This window comes from Myotis nattereri, assembly GCF_964212035.1.
Source record: "Myotis nattereri genome assembly, chromosome: 5".
NCBI classification, from domain to species: domain Eukaryota; kingdom Metazoa; phylum Chordata; class Mammalia; order Chiroptera; family Vespertilionidae; genus Myotis; species Myotis nattereri.
Genome location: NC_138080.1, coordinates 11,427,801 through 11,439,869, shown reverse-complemented (window position 1 = coordinate 11,439,869; position 12,069 = coordinate 11,427,801).

Genomic DNA, 12,069 nt, shown 5'->3' with positions numbered 1-12,069 from the left:
TACCAGCTGGTCATCTGGTTTTTCCAGTCGTTCTGGTCATTCGGTCGTAACTGTCACTTAGGCTTTTATATAGAGAGATAGAGGTAAACACAATACTGACTTTTTTGGCTTTGTATCCAGATTATAAATTTAAAAATTTGAACTTACTGTTCAGTTTGCTGTCTTGTTTTGAAAACAAAAATTTGGCTGAACGTGATAAATATATTAGGGAATAATTAGACCATTCACTTGAATTTTGCAATGGCTTTTACCTGGGATTTTACCCATAAGAAACACTAGATGAACACAGAAAACTGCACTCAGCTGAATGGTGGGAATACACAAAATGTGTGCATGCTCACACATGCACAGATATGCACACACATACCCCTAAAACATTTTCCATCTCCTTCAGCTCACCAAATGAATTGTATCTGGTGTTTCAATTTTCCATCCCATTTCCGATAATCCTCCTTCCACTACTTCAAAATACCTCATATGCTTCATCCATCCTGAAACCCAATTCCACAAGCAAACTTCAAACCTTGTTAGAGGCAAAGGGCCATATTTATTGAAGTACTTATGTATTTCTAACATGTCATATGTATCAAATTGTGCTACACTTTTATTAGTTTTTCTGTCTTTTTAAATGTGTCACTGATGAAATTTTTGAGTGTTGTGCCTCAAATCCACTTTTTCCATAAGGGTTTTCATTGCATGATTTTATATAAAGCAGTGATTTTTGCAATGCAAATATCATATTATATCAGAACGTACTGTATTTAGAACAGTGCCTGGTATGTGATAAAAAAAATCAATAAATCAAAGCTATTAGCATGCTCAACAAATAGATGGCCTGGAAGGAAAAATATCAGCACATGTTTGGAGAACTAAGGCAAGTTCCTTTGCTTTTGCAAGATGCATCAGGAGGAAAAAAACAGTATCTTCTAAGAAGTGCCTGGTAAAATCAACTAAGGAATTTGAACTTTATTTAAAAGTAATGGGGGACTATTGAAAGGTTTTGAGATGGAGGGTCAGATGATCAAATTTTCCCTTTAGAAAGATCACTGACTTTAAGTGAACAATGGATTGGGAAGAGAAAAGTCCAACGGCAGATTACTAGTCTTAAGAGATCATCGCACAAATATGGACAGGAAATAATGTTGCATCAACTGGGGGAGTAAAAGTGCAAAAAAATTAGAAAGTTAAGAGGTGAAATAAACAGGATTTGTTGAAATGGTAGAAGTAAAGAAAAAATAAGAGCCTAGGGTGACTTCCAGGTTCCGGGTGGGGTGGTGTGAGAAAGGCACCATTTTCTGAGAAAACACACCTGAAAAGGAAAAAACAGATTTGGGAGGGAGGATGATGAGTTTGAGTACCCTGGGCTTTAATTATGGAACTAGAGGCCCAGTGCACGAAATTCGTGCACTTGTTAGGGGGCATCCCTCAGCCCGACCACCCCGCAGAGGGAGGTCCCACCCACCCGCCACAGCCCACTGGTCAGTGGCCCGGGCCTCCCTCTGCAGGGCGATCAATCATGGAGCTCCCCAGTTGATTGTCCCAATGGCCAGTGGCCTGGGCCTCCCATTGTGGGGCAATCATGGGGCAACCAGGGGGCCCCCCCAATCAATTGCATCGCACCTGGCTTGGCTGGCCTGGCGCCAGTGCGTTTCATAGCATGGTCATCTGAATGGTCATTCTGCTGTTCGGCCATTCAGTCGGTTTGCATATCACACTTTTATTATTATAGATTATCTTGGGACTAAGAACCAAGCAAGATGGAGGACTTAAGCCCAGCAGTTCCCCAGTGTTAGAATGGGACAGAAATTTTCAAATAGACTGAAAACCCAATGAATATTTTAATCCAATTTTATTTGGCAAACATGACTTTGTGCTTCCAAGAAGCAAGTGTCTGGTAGAATTTGCAGCAAGTTTCTGGAATCCAGTGTCTTTTAAAAGCAAGAGTGTTTGGTTTTATTTTAGTCCTTCCAGATATGCTGTGAAACGTTTTGATGAGATAAGTGTAAATGAATCTGAAACTGATATAAATATTTACATAGTCACTTAAAAATGAAAAGAAAGAGTGTTTAGGACAAAGTACATTCTGAATTTCTCTGAACCCAAAACATTTTTATAAAAGGTATGTAATGTGCAAAGACGCCAAATGAGGCCCCATCCATCCTCAATTAGAACAGTAACATTAATAGAAACCAAAAGACATAACCCAATTTGCTTCCTTGAATGGCAATAAAAATCCAGTGAAAAATCCCCATTTTTCTGATTTCTATTTTAGTGTGTATCAAACTCTAGAGGTATGAAAAATTCAAAAATTGTATTTCTTGTTAAAAGCATTATTGTTTTTATAATTTTCTTTCTAACTGGAATAAATTTGTAGAATAAACTGGTAGATTGGCCAAATTTAGCTTCGGGTTTCAGCTAAGCTTAACAAATAAGGGAGTGACGTGCAACATTGCTCTAATTATGGTCTCTAAATGTGTCTGGTTCCAGATACACTGTATCATTATACAGTATGTGCAACACTAAAATAAACACTTGGTTTTCTGAACACAATGCTTACAAAACAACAAATTGTGATTTACCTTTGATCTCCTTGAGGGGTTTATCTTAGTACATGCCATCCAGCTTCTTATAAAGACCCTTTTTTAAAACAAGATGTACTTTTGTCAGAGCTGAAAAAAATACAGTAGCCAAATAAATTTATATTTCAGCTAACTGCATTTAATTTGTTTTTGTGAGAGTATGACATGAAATTGAAGATAAAAATATTTTTTTATAATAACCACTGTCTGGTGAACTAATAAAGACCAGTGACTTACAAATATTTTTGTTCTTATTTGTGGATTTTAAGTGAAGAAATAATAATCTACTCTCAATTGGACTTGAAATCATTTGTGGGTAAAGGAAGTCATGAACTGCCAATTTCAAAGCCTTTAGAAGGGCAGAGTGTACTCTGGCCAGTGTTGCTAAGTGGTTAGAGCATTGACCCACGCACTAAAGGGTCTCCAGTTGATGCCCAAGCAGAGGCACATACCTGGGTTGCAGGTTCAACCCCCATCCCAGGGCATGTGAAGAAGGTAACCAATTCAACCAATTGATGTGTCTCTCTCACATCAGTATTTCTTTAAATCTCTCTCTCTCTCTCTCTCTCTCTCTCTCTCTCTCTCTCTCTCTCTCTCTCTCTCTCTCTCTCCCTTCTCCCCCTTCCATGCTCTCTAAAAATCAGTGGAAAAAATATTCTTCAGTGAGGATTAACAGAAACAAAAAAATAGAAGGACAGACTGAAATAGTCAGAACTGGCAGCAAAGTGTGAGCGGATGTGGGGTCCATGAGCCACATCTGCATACCCAGCAGCTGCATGGACATGGCCACCTACAAGGTGGACAAAGGTGGGCCATGCAATGTGAACCTCCCATATTTAAATGTGGGAAGGCCCAGTTATTCATCAACAGTCAAAGGTTCAGCTCAGGAATGGAAAATTGTTCATTTTTTTGTTTTGTCTAATTGTGGAGAGGGCTCAAGCGAGTGTCAGATGTGTGTGTGTGTGTGTGTGTGTGTGTGTGTGTGTGTGTGTGTCTGGGAGGCTGTGAGAGCAGGTTGGAAGAAATGATTGAGTTTATTTGACTAATGGCTACACAGGACAAGCAGTCAGCTATTCTCTAGAATGTGATCACCTGCACCCTGAATGAAAAAGACTGCGTCCTGCCCTAGCTGGTTTGGCTCAGTAGATAGAGGGTCAGCTCGCAAGCTGAAGGGTCCCAGATTCAATTCCAGTCAAAGGGCACACACCTCAGTTGCAGGCTCAGCCCCGGTCTGGGCTCGTGTGGGAGGCAAACAATCGATGTGCCTTTCTCACACCAATGTTTCTCTCTGTCTCTCTCCTCCATTCCATTCTCTCGAAAAATCAATGAGAAAATATCCTCGGGTGAGGATTTTAAAAAAATGACTGTGTCCTATTCAGTGACTAAGAACTTGGGGTCTATAGTCACAGTTCCTGGAGCAAAATGTTGCCTCTCATTTTGTGACTGTGTGCAAATTGCCTCATCCCTCAAAACCTTAGTCTCTTCATCTGTAGAATGGGAATAATCATAGTACCCGCCTCATAAGATTGCAGTGAAAATTCAATGGCAGTCTAGACTCTAGACACTTAGCTCAGGGCTTGCCATTTATAAATGTTAGTTACCAGAATGACATATTTTGTTCTTGCTATCATTTTACTTTGTCTTTATCAGTTTCCTCATCCTGCTGTCTTAGAATCACTTTATTGCTTTTTCTAGCTCCTTGTGCTACCTACGTTGTTTATTTACTTGATTAAATTTTCTTGATTAAAAATAAAAATGCTTAAAGCTATACTTTGTTATCCAAAAAAAAATTATGTTGTGGCTATATACATTAAATTTGATGTCATGATTGTCTTACCTTCAAATAGTCTATCACTACAGTTTTTATTTCTTTTTCCTTTATTATTAAGGAGAATTTATTTTTATTTACTTTGTGAATGTTCCTGTGTCCCAGAAAATGTGGCTTATACAAGTTCTGCTTTTTGGAATTTAGGAAGGTTGTGACTGAGTGTGTAATAATGATAGTTAATATTCATGAAAAGCATTATTTAGAGATGTTTTAAGAATTTCTTTATATGCAGGTTGTATTTAATTCTCACAATAATACTATGATGTAGGAATAATTATTATCCTAATTATCCAGGTTGGAACACTGATGTTTAGACAGGTTGAATAACCCACCCAAAATTTCACAGCTTTAAGGGCCAAGGATTAAGCCCAAATTAGGAGCCAAAAAAGAATTAGGCAAATAGACAATGACCCAGGGTACTATACTGTAAAGGGTGATGTATTAGTCTGCCTTTAAAAAGGTGCTTCAGACTGGGTGGCTTACACAAAAGGAAGGTATTGTTCACAGCCCTGGGGGCTGGAAGTCTAAGATCAAGGTGTCAGCGGGGTTGGTTTCTCCTGAGGATTGTGAGAGAAGGAACTTTTCCCTGTTTCTCTTCTAGAATCTGGTGGTTTCGGTCCCTCTTCAGCATTCCATGGCTTGTGGAAGCATCACCCTGATCTCTACCTTCATCTTCACATGGTGTTGTCTCTGTGTGCCTGTCTTTGTGTCCAAATTGGTCCTTTTCCTGAGGGCACCTGTCAAATTGGATGAAACCTACTCTGATGACTTCATCTTAACTAATTACATTTGTAATGACTCTATTTCCAAATAAAATCACATCCTGAGGTTCTGGGAGTTAGAACTTCAATGTATGAATTGGGGGGGAGTATAATTCAATGCACAATGGGTGATAAACCTCCGTAGAAATGAATTGAAAATATCTTTCCAGGTTATTCAGGCTTCCAAGCAGAGCTGCTTAAGTACCTGCAGATCTGCAATCAGGGACTGCCCTGATGGAACAGAAGAGCTTTGAGAGAACATCAAAAATAGGCAAACAAGTAAAGTAGCTAAAACTCCTCTCCAGTGTTGAGCTGTTCCTTCTTCTTCTTCTTCTTCTTTTCCTTTGCATTGAGCATAAGCAAATTATTGGTTGCGACTTTGAGCAGAGCCACCATCTCTGAGATTAGCTAGGAGGGCTTGTGCCTGATATTGGCAGCAGCATGAGCTAATTTTGAAACTAAATGAGACATAGTGCTATTTATTACAAATGAATCATTTATTTCACAAAATAAACTTGCACATTTCAATTGGCCTCCCAAGAAACTATCTGATCATTATGTCTTGTTTAAAACTAAAGGTAGCCAGGCTGGTGTGACTCAATGGTTGAGTGTCGACCTATGAACCAGAAGGTCATGGTTCAATTCTGGGTCAGGGCACATACCTGGGTTGTGGGCTTGATTCCCAGTCGGGAGCGTGCAGGACACAACCGATCATTGATTCTCTCTCATCATTGATGTTCATATCACTCTCTCCCTCTCCCTTTCTCTCTGAAATAAATAAAAAAATATTTTTTTAAAACTGCAGGTAATATATACCCAAAGAAATGCAAGTTTATGTTTCTTAAAAGGCAGTTTATAATAGCACCATTCCAAACTGAAAGCAACCTCAATTCTAGCAATAAAATCATGGATAAATATGACTGTCCCAAACATAATGATGAGGAAAAGAGCCCAGACACAAAATCATACTGTATTATTTCGCTCATCTAAGTATCAGAACAGGGGACAATTTAAAGTCACATTTAAAAGTTGCAAGTGTGAAATTATTCTGACTGTACAGGAAGAAGGCACTGATAACAAAACAAAAATGACTTTGAGCACTTGCTTTTATGGTAGCTTGTGCTTTATGCTCCAGTGAAGTGGAAGGCATTCCATAGCCTTACCATGCGATTTCTAGGGACTCCCCCGAAGGTGTTAGGATTTGTCATTAGTGCTGATTTTAAATGACACACTCTCTTGTCAGGGCCAGCCTGACAGGTTGAACCGGGCTGAGGTAGGGAGGTGGGATTGAGAAAAGAAAGGAAGACAGGAGAGTGGGATCAGGAGGACTACAGATCAATCGAGGAACTGCAGCAGGTTCATTAACCACGCAATGCCTTTTATACACAACACACTGAATAGGAGGTCTGCCAAGAGGAATGTATTCTTTGTTCCTCTTAATCTCTAAGGGAGAGACAGAGCAGGAGGACAAGCTCTCAGTACAGCAAATCTCAGTAAATAGTGACAGACTTCTTGGTAAGCCACGAAAGGCTGTTCTCATTCTACAAAGGTTGCTCTCATTCTACTGATAACCGCCATCCAAACAAGTCTGGGAAAACTGTGTGGGTAAGGGTCCCAGCCTTGCTAGCCCCTTCAGGTGCAAGGACCATGCCAGCTTACACCCGGTCTCCAACACTCTCTGTTTGGTATTCATTCACCGATTTTTAAAGAATTATTTTTATCGATGTGTAATTCACATACTACAAAACTCACCCTTCTGAAGTGTACAATTCAATGTCTGTTAGCATATTCGTAAAGTTGTGAAATCATCATTCTAGCTAATTCCAAAACATTGTCATCTTCTCAAAGAGAAACCCCGGAACTCATTAGCAGACATTCCCTATTCCTTCCTCTCTCAGCTTCTGGCAAACGTTAATTACCTTCTGTTTCTATGGATTGGCTTATTTTGAACATTTTGTGAGTGGAATCATACAATATGAGGCCTTTTGTGTCTGGCTTCCTTCACTTTGCATCACATGTTTATGGCATAGTCATGTTGTAGCATGTATCAGTACTTTATTTCTTTTTATAGCTGAATAGCTTTACATTTTATTTATTTGTTCATCCACTGGTGGACACTCAGATTGTTCCCACATGCACTTCCTTTTCCAGTACTACTTCAGCATATTCAAAAGGAGACTGACATTTAGACCACACAAAAAATCAATAAGTTTCCCAAAGTAGAAATTATATAGTCAACAACTTCTTAAAACAATGTTTTTAAAAAGTAAAAGAAAAAACCAACGCAATAGAATTACAACTTAAGAAATAAATGTTAACTCAAATAATATAAACAAAAATTGTGAAAGCCATCTTCTAGAGCAGCAGGCCACCTGGGCAGGAGCTGCAGGGCAGGTTGGGTGACATGGGTGTCAACCTGTTTGGAAGCAGCTAAGTGAGCATGGACTAGCAGAGCCCTGCACACCTAGAGCATGCTAGAAATACAGAATCTCAGGCTCCTTCCCTGACTCATTACATCCAAGCCTGTATTTTCACAAGATGCTCCAGGTAATGAATGCACATTTCATTACATGAAATACTGGTCTAAGGAACCACACAGAAAAGATATGTGTTTCACCATGAGTCACAAGACCTTCTGCTCACCTCAATTATAATCATCAAACTTGTTATTCAAACCACTGAAAAGAAATTATAATGATGACACAATAGATGTGTTAATTATGGCTACAATGGCCCAGTGCACAAAATTCGTTCATGGGAGAGGGGGGGTCTCCCTCATCCCGGCCTGCACCCTCTCCAATTTGGGACCCCTCGGAGGATGTCTGACTGCAGGTTTAGACCTGATCCTGCAGTCGGACATCCCTCTCACAATCCGGGACTGCTGGCTCCTAACCGCTCACCTGCCTGCTTACCTGATTTCCCCTAACCACTCCCTGATGGCCTGATTGACACCTAACTGTTCCTTGCCAGCCCGATAATCCCCAACTGCCCTCCCCTGCTGGCCCGATCACTCTCAACTGACCTCCCCTGCTGGCCTGGTTGCCCCCAGCTGCCCTCCCCTGCCGGCCATCTTGTGGTGGCCATCTTGTAATGACATCATGTGAGGGTGTCGCACGAGGGCATCACACAAGAGCGTGGCGCCACCTAGGCTTTTATTATATAGGATAAATGCATCAAATCAACATGTTGTACTTTATACAATAAGTTAAATGTATTTCATGTTTTTAAACTCCACTAATTTTACTAAAAATAAAGAGGGAAATTTGCTTCACCGAGGAGTAACATGTCCTTGGGATGTCAGAGTTAGTGAGCATGGTTCTAAATTAACATGTTGAAGTGGAAGTGGGCCCTGCAGTATTCACATCTCCCCCCTCCCTAAAATATTCTTCATTAAAATGAGAACTTATGAGAAATAAAAGAGAAATGGGTGAGGGGCCCTGTCTTTAGCCCGTTCAAACTGCTATAATAAAAATACCATAGACGAGGTGACTTAGAAATAGCAGAATGTTTTTCTCACAGTTATGGAGGTTGGAAGTCCAAGACCAAGGCACAGGCAGATCCGGTGCCTGGTTCACTGAAGGCCATCTTTTTGCTGTGTTCTCACGTGCTGCAGGGCAGGGAGCTCTCTGAGGTCTCTTGTATAAGGGCACTAATCCCATTCATGAAGGCTTTGCCCATGACCTAGTCACCTCCCTAAAGTACCACTCCTAATACCTCACATTGGGGATTGGGTTTCAACGTATGAATTTTGCAGGAACACAGACATACAGTCTATTACAGCTCCCATGCATATAAACTTTTTTTATCAATTTTACTTTTATATCCCACATATGAGTGAAATCATGGTTCTTAGCTTTTCCTGAATGACTTATTTTGCTTAGCAAAATATTCTCAAGCCCTAGCCATGTTGTCACAAATAGCAGTATTTTATCTTTTCTTATGGCTGAGTAGTATTCAGACAACAGTATGGTGGTTACCAGTGGGAAGGGAGGGAGCGGAATAGTGAAGGGTAAAGGGGGCCAAATATATTTTGACAGAAGATGACTTGTCTTTAGGTGGTGGGCATCAGTACTTGCAACTTATGATCCTATTAATCAATGTTAATCCCCCAAAAATAATTTTAAAATAAAATTAAAAATATTTAAATAAACTTTTTTGAAAGGAAGCATAAAATGAAATCAGAAAGCAAATAACAAATATACAGCAAAAGACGAATTTGGCCTCAAAATAGGAGAAAGTTTTTTAAAACATCCATTATTTGAAAAGATTAAGGAAACATGGCCTCTTAGAAACAAGAGTTAGAAGAGGTACAACAGATCAGGAGAGATATGATAACCCCACAACAGACAATAAAAAGTGAGCTGGCAGAATTCAGGAGGAAAATGAAAGAGAAAAGTAAAACATTATGTCAATAACAAACATATTTCAAGCAGCAAGATTAGAATAAGAACATGAAGATCAGGACACAGTAAGATGGAAAAGACTTAACACTGCCTAAACTAAAATTTACTCAAATCTGAAGTCCTAGGAGAATTTAAGCAGAATGATACAGCACTGATCAATATCCTGGTACATTTCTGGACCTTGAAAGGACAGAACAGGACTGATAGCTGTGTCCTTAACCCCTCTTCCAAGAAAAAGCCGCAGAATGTATCAGTTACTCAGCCTGCCCTTATCTCAGCCAATGGGAAAGCGGGGGAAACTAGCCCAAGGCCAAAAGTATGCTAGCCACCCCTCCCCCCCCCCCCCCCGCCCCGTGTCTTTGTGTAACCAGACCCTAGCTGCACCCTGCCTTTGCATCACTAGCCCCCAGGCCTCTCTCAACCAACCGGAATCGGCCAAATCAGTAGTCAGAGTGTGCCCCCAACCCCCGACCCCAAGCCCTATAAATTCTTTGTTCTCTTGGGACTCGGGGCTCTCTCTTGCATCCAGTAATGGAGGCGGGGGGGGGGGGGGGCAAGCGAGCTTGAATAAAAGACTCTCTGCTTTTGCATCGGATTTGGTGCTCCCTGGTGGATCTTTGGGGGGGTCTTGAAATCTGTGCATAACAGACCTCAGGGATGAAGAAAGAATATTCTGAATATTCAGTGTAAAAGGCAAATCATGTTGAAGAAATGGAAATATCAAATTGGTCTCAGAAGACACCCAATGCCAGAAGACACTGGAACAACTAAAGAGTTAGGAGGAAAAGAAAGTATGACCCAAGAATTACATACTGAGCAAAGTTGTCCTTCAATAGACTAGCCTTTTCAGGTGTGCAAGAATTTAAGGAATAGAGTACACATAAATTGTTCTTTTAAAAAAATCACAGGAAGACAAAATCTAAACAAACCAACAAATGAATCAAAATTGAGAACTCAGAAATGTAAAGGCTATGAGAAGAAAGGATGGTTATGTAAATTGAATGCATTAAATGTAGAATTAAAACTAAATGTCTATGTTAATTATGACTGCCAAACAGAATCATAAATGTTGTATATGTGGACTTATAGAAAAAGGTAATATATTCAGATACTAATAATAAGAGAAAATGGAAAAAATAGATTCAACAAGACACTGCCTCAGCTTACCTCCTCTAAATCAGTACCCTGCACCATTACTCCCAGTTACTGTTTGTCCCAATATTATTTTTTATCTTCTTAATTACATTGAAGGTAGGTTTTATATATTTGTTACCTGACTCTCCCCAATAAATGGTAAATTCCATGACCCAGGGGACCTTGACTACCCTTTTCATCTTTGTTTTTCCAGAGTCCAGAACAGAGCCTGGCACACAGTAGGTGCTCAATAAAGATTGTGGAGTGAATTAACAAACTCAATAAAAAAATCGGCAAATGGCATGAACAGACAATTCATAGAAAAATAAATCTAAGTAACTTTAGAAAATAGGAAAAATGGTTTAATCACACTCATAACTAAAGAAATGCAGACTTTAAACTGGCTATCCTGTTCTTCACTTGCCAGATTTACAAAGATAGAGACCTTAGAGGGTGTACAATTTTGTGCAGGATATGAGGAAACAGCCACTCTCATGAACTCATGGCCAGAGTACAAACAGCTACTATCTCTTTTGACAGAAATTTGGCAATAATTAAAATATACACATTTTTTAAGGTTTCCATGTTTGTGTTTTTTTATTCATAGATTTTATATTTCAGGGAAATTTTAGGTTCACAGAGAAGTTGACAGGAAGTTGACAATGATTTCCCATCCACCCCCTGCCCTCACACACATATAGCCTTTCACATTATCAACATCCCACCAAAGTGGTATATTTGCTGCAATTGATGTACCTACATTTACACATCATTGTCTCTCAAATCCATAGTTCACATTGCAGTTCACTCTTGGTGTTGCACATTCCATGGTTTTGGACAAATCCTAATGTATAAAAAGCCAGGGGCCTTCACGACTGAAACAACCAGACAGATGACTGAACAGCAGGCTGCGTGGGACGACAAGGCCAGCAGGGGGGTTAGTGAGGAACAACCAAATGACTGAACAAGAAGGCTGTGTGAGGAGACCAGGCCAGCAGGGGGGCAGTTGGGGGCGATCAGGCCAGCAGGGGGGGCGGAGTAAGGGGTGACCAGGCTGTCAGGGGGGCTGTTAAGGGTGACCAGGCCTGAAGACGGGGGCAGTAAGGGGCAACCAGGTTGGCAGGGGTGGCAGTAAGGAGTGATCAGGCCAGCAGGTGGGGCAGTAAAGGGTGATCAGGCCAGCAGGCAGAGGCAGTTAGGGGTGATCAGGCTGGCAGGCAGGAGCCAGCAGTTCTGGATTGTGAGCGGGATGTCCGACTGCCAATTTAGGGCCTATCCCCGGGATCGGGCCTAAACTGGCAGTTGGACATCCCCTGAGGGATCCCGGATTGGAGAGGGTGCAGGCTGAACTCAGGGGACCCCAC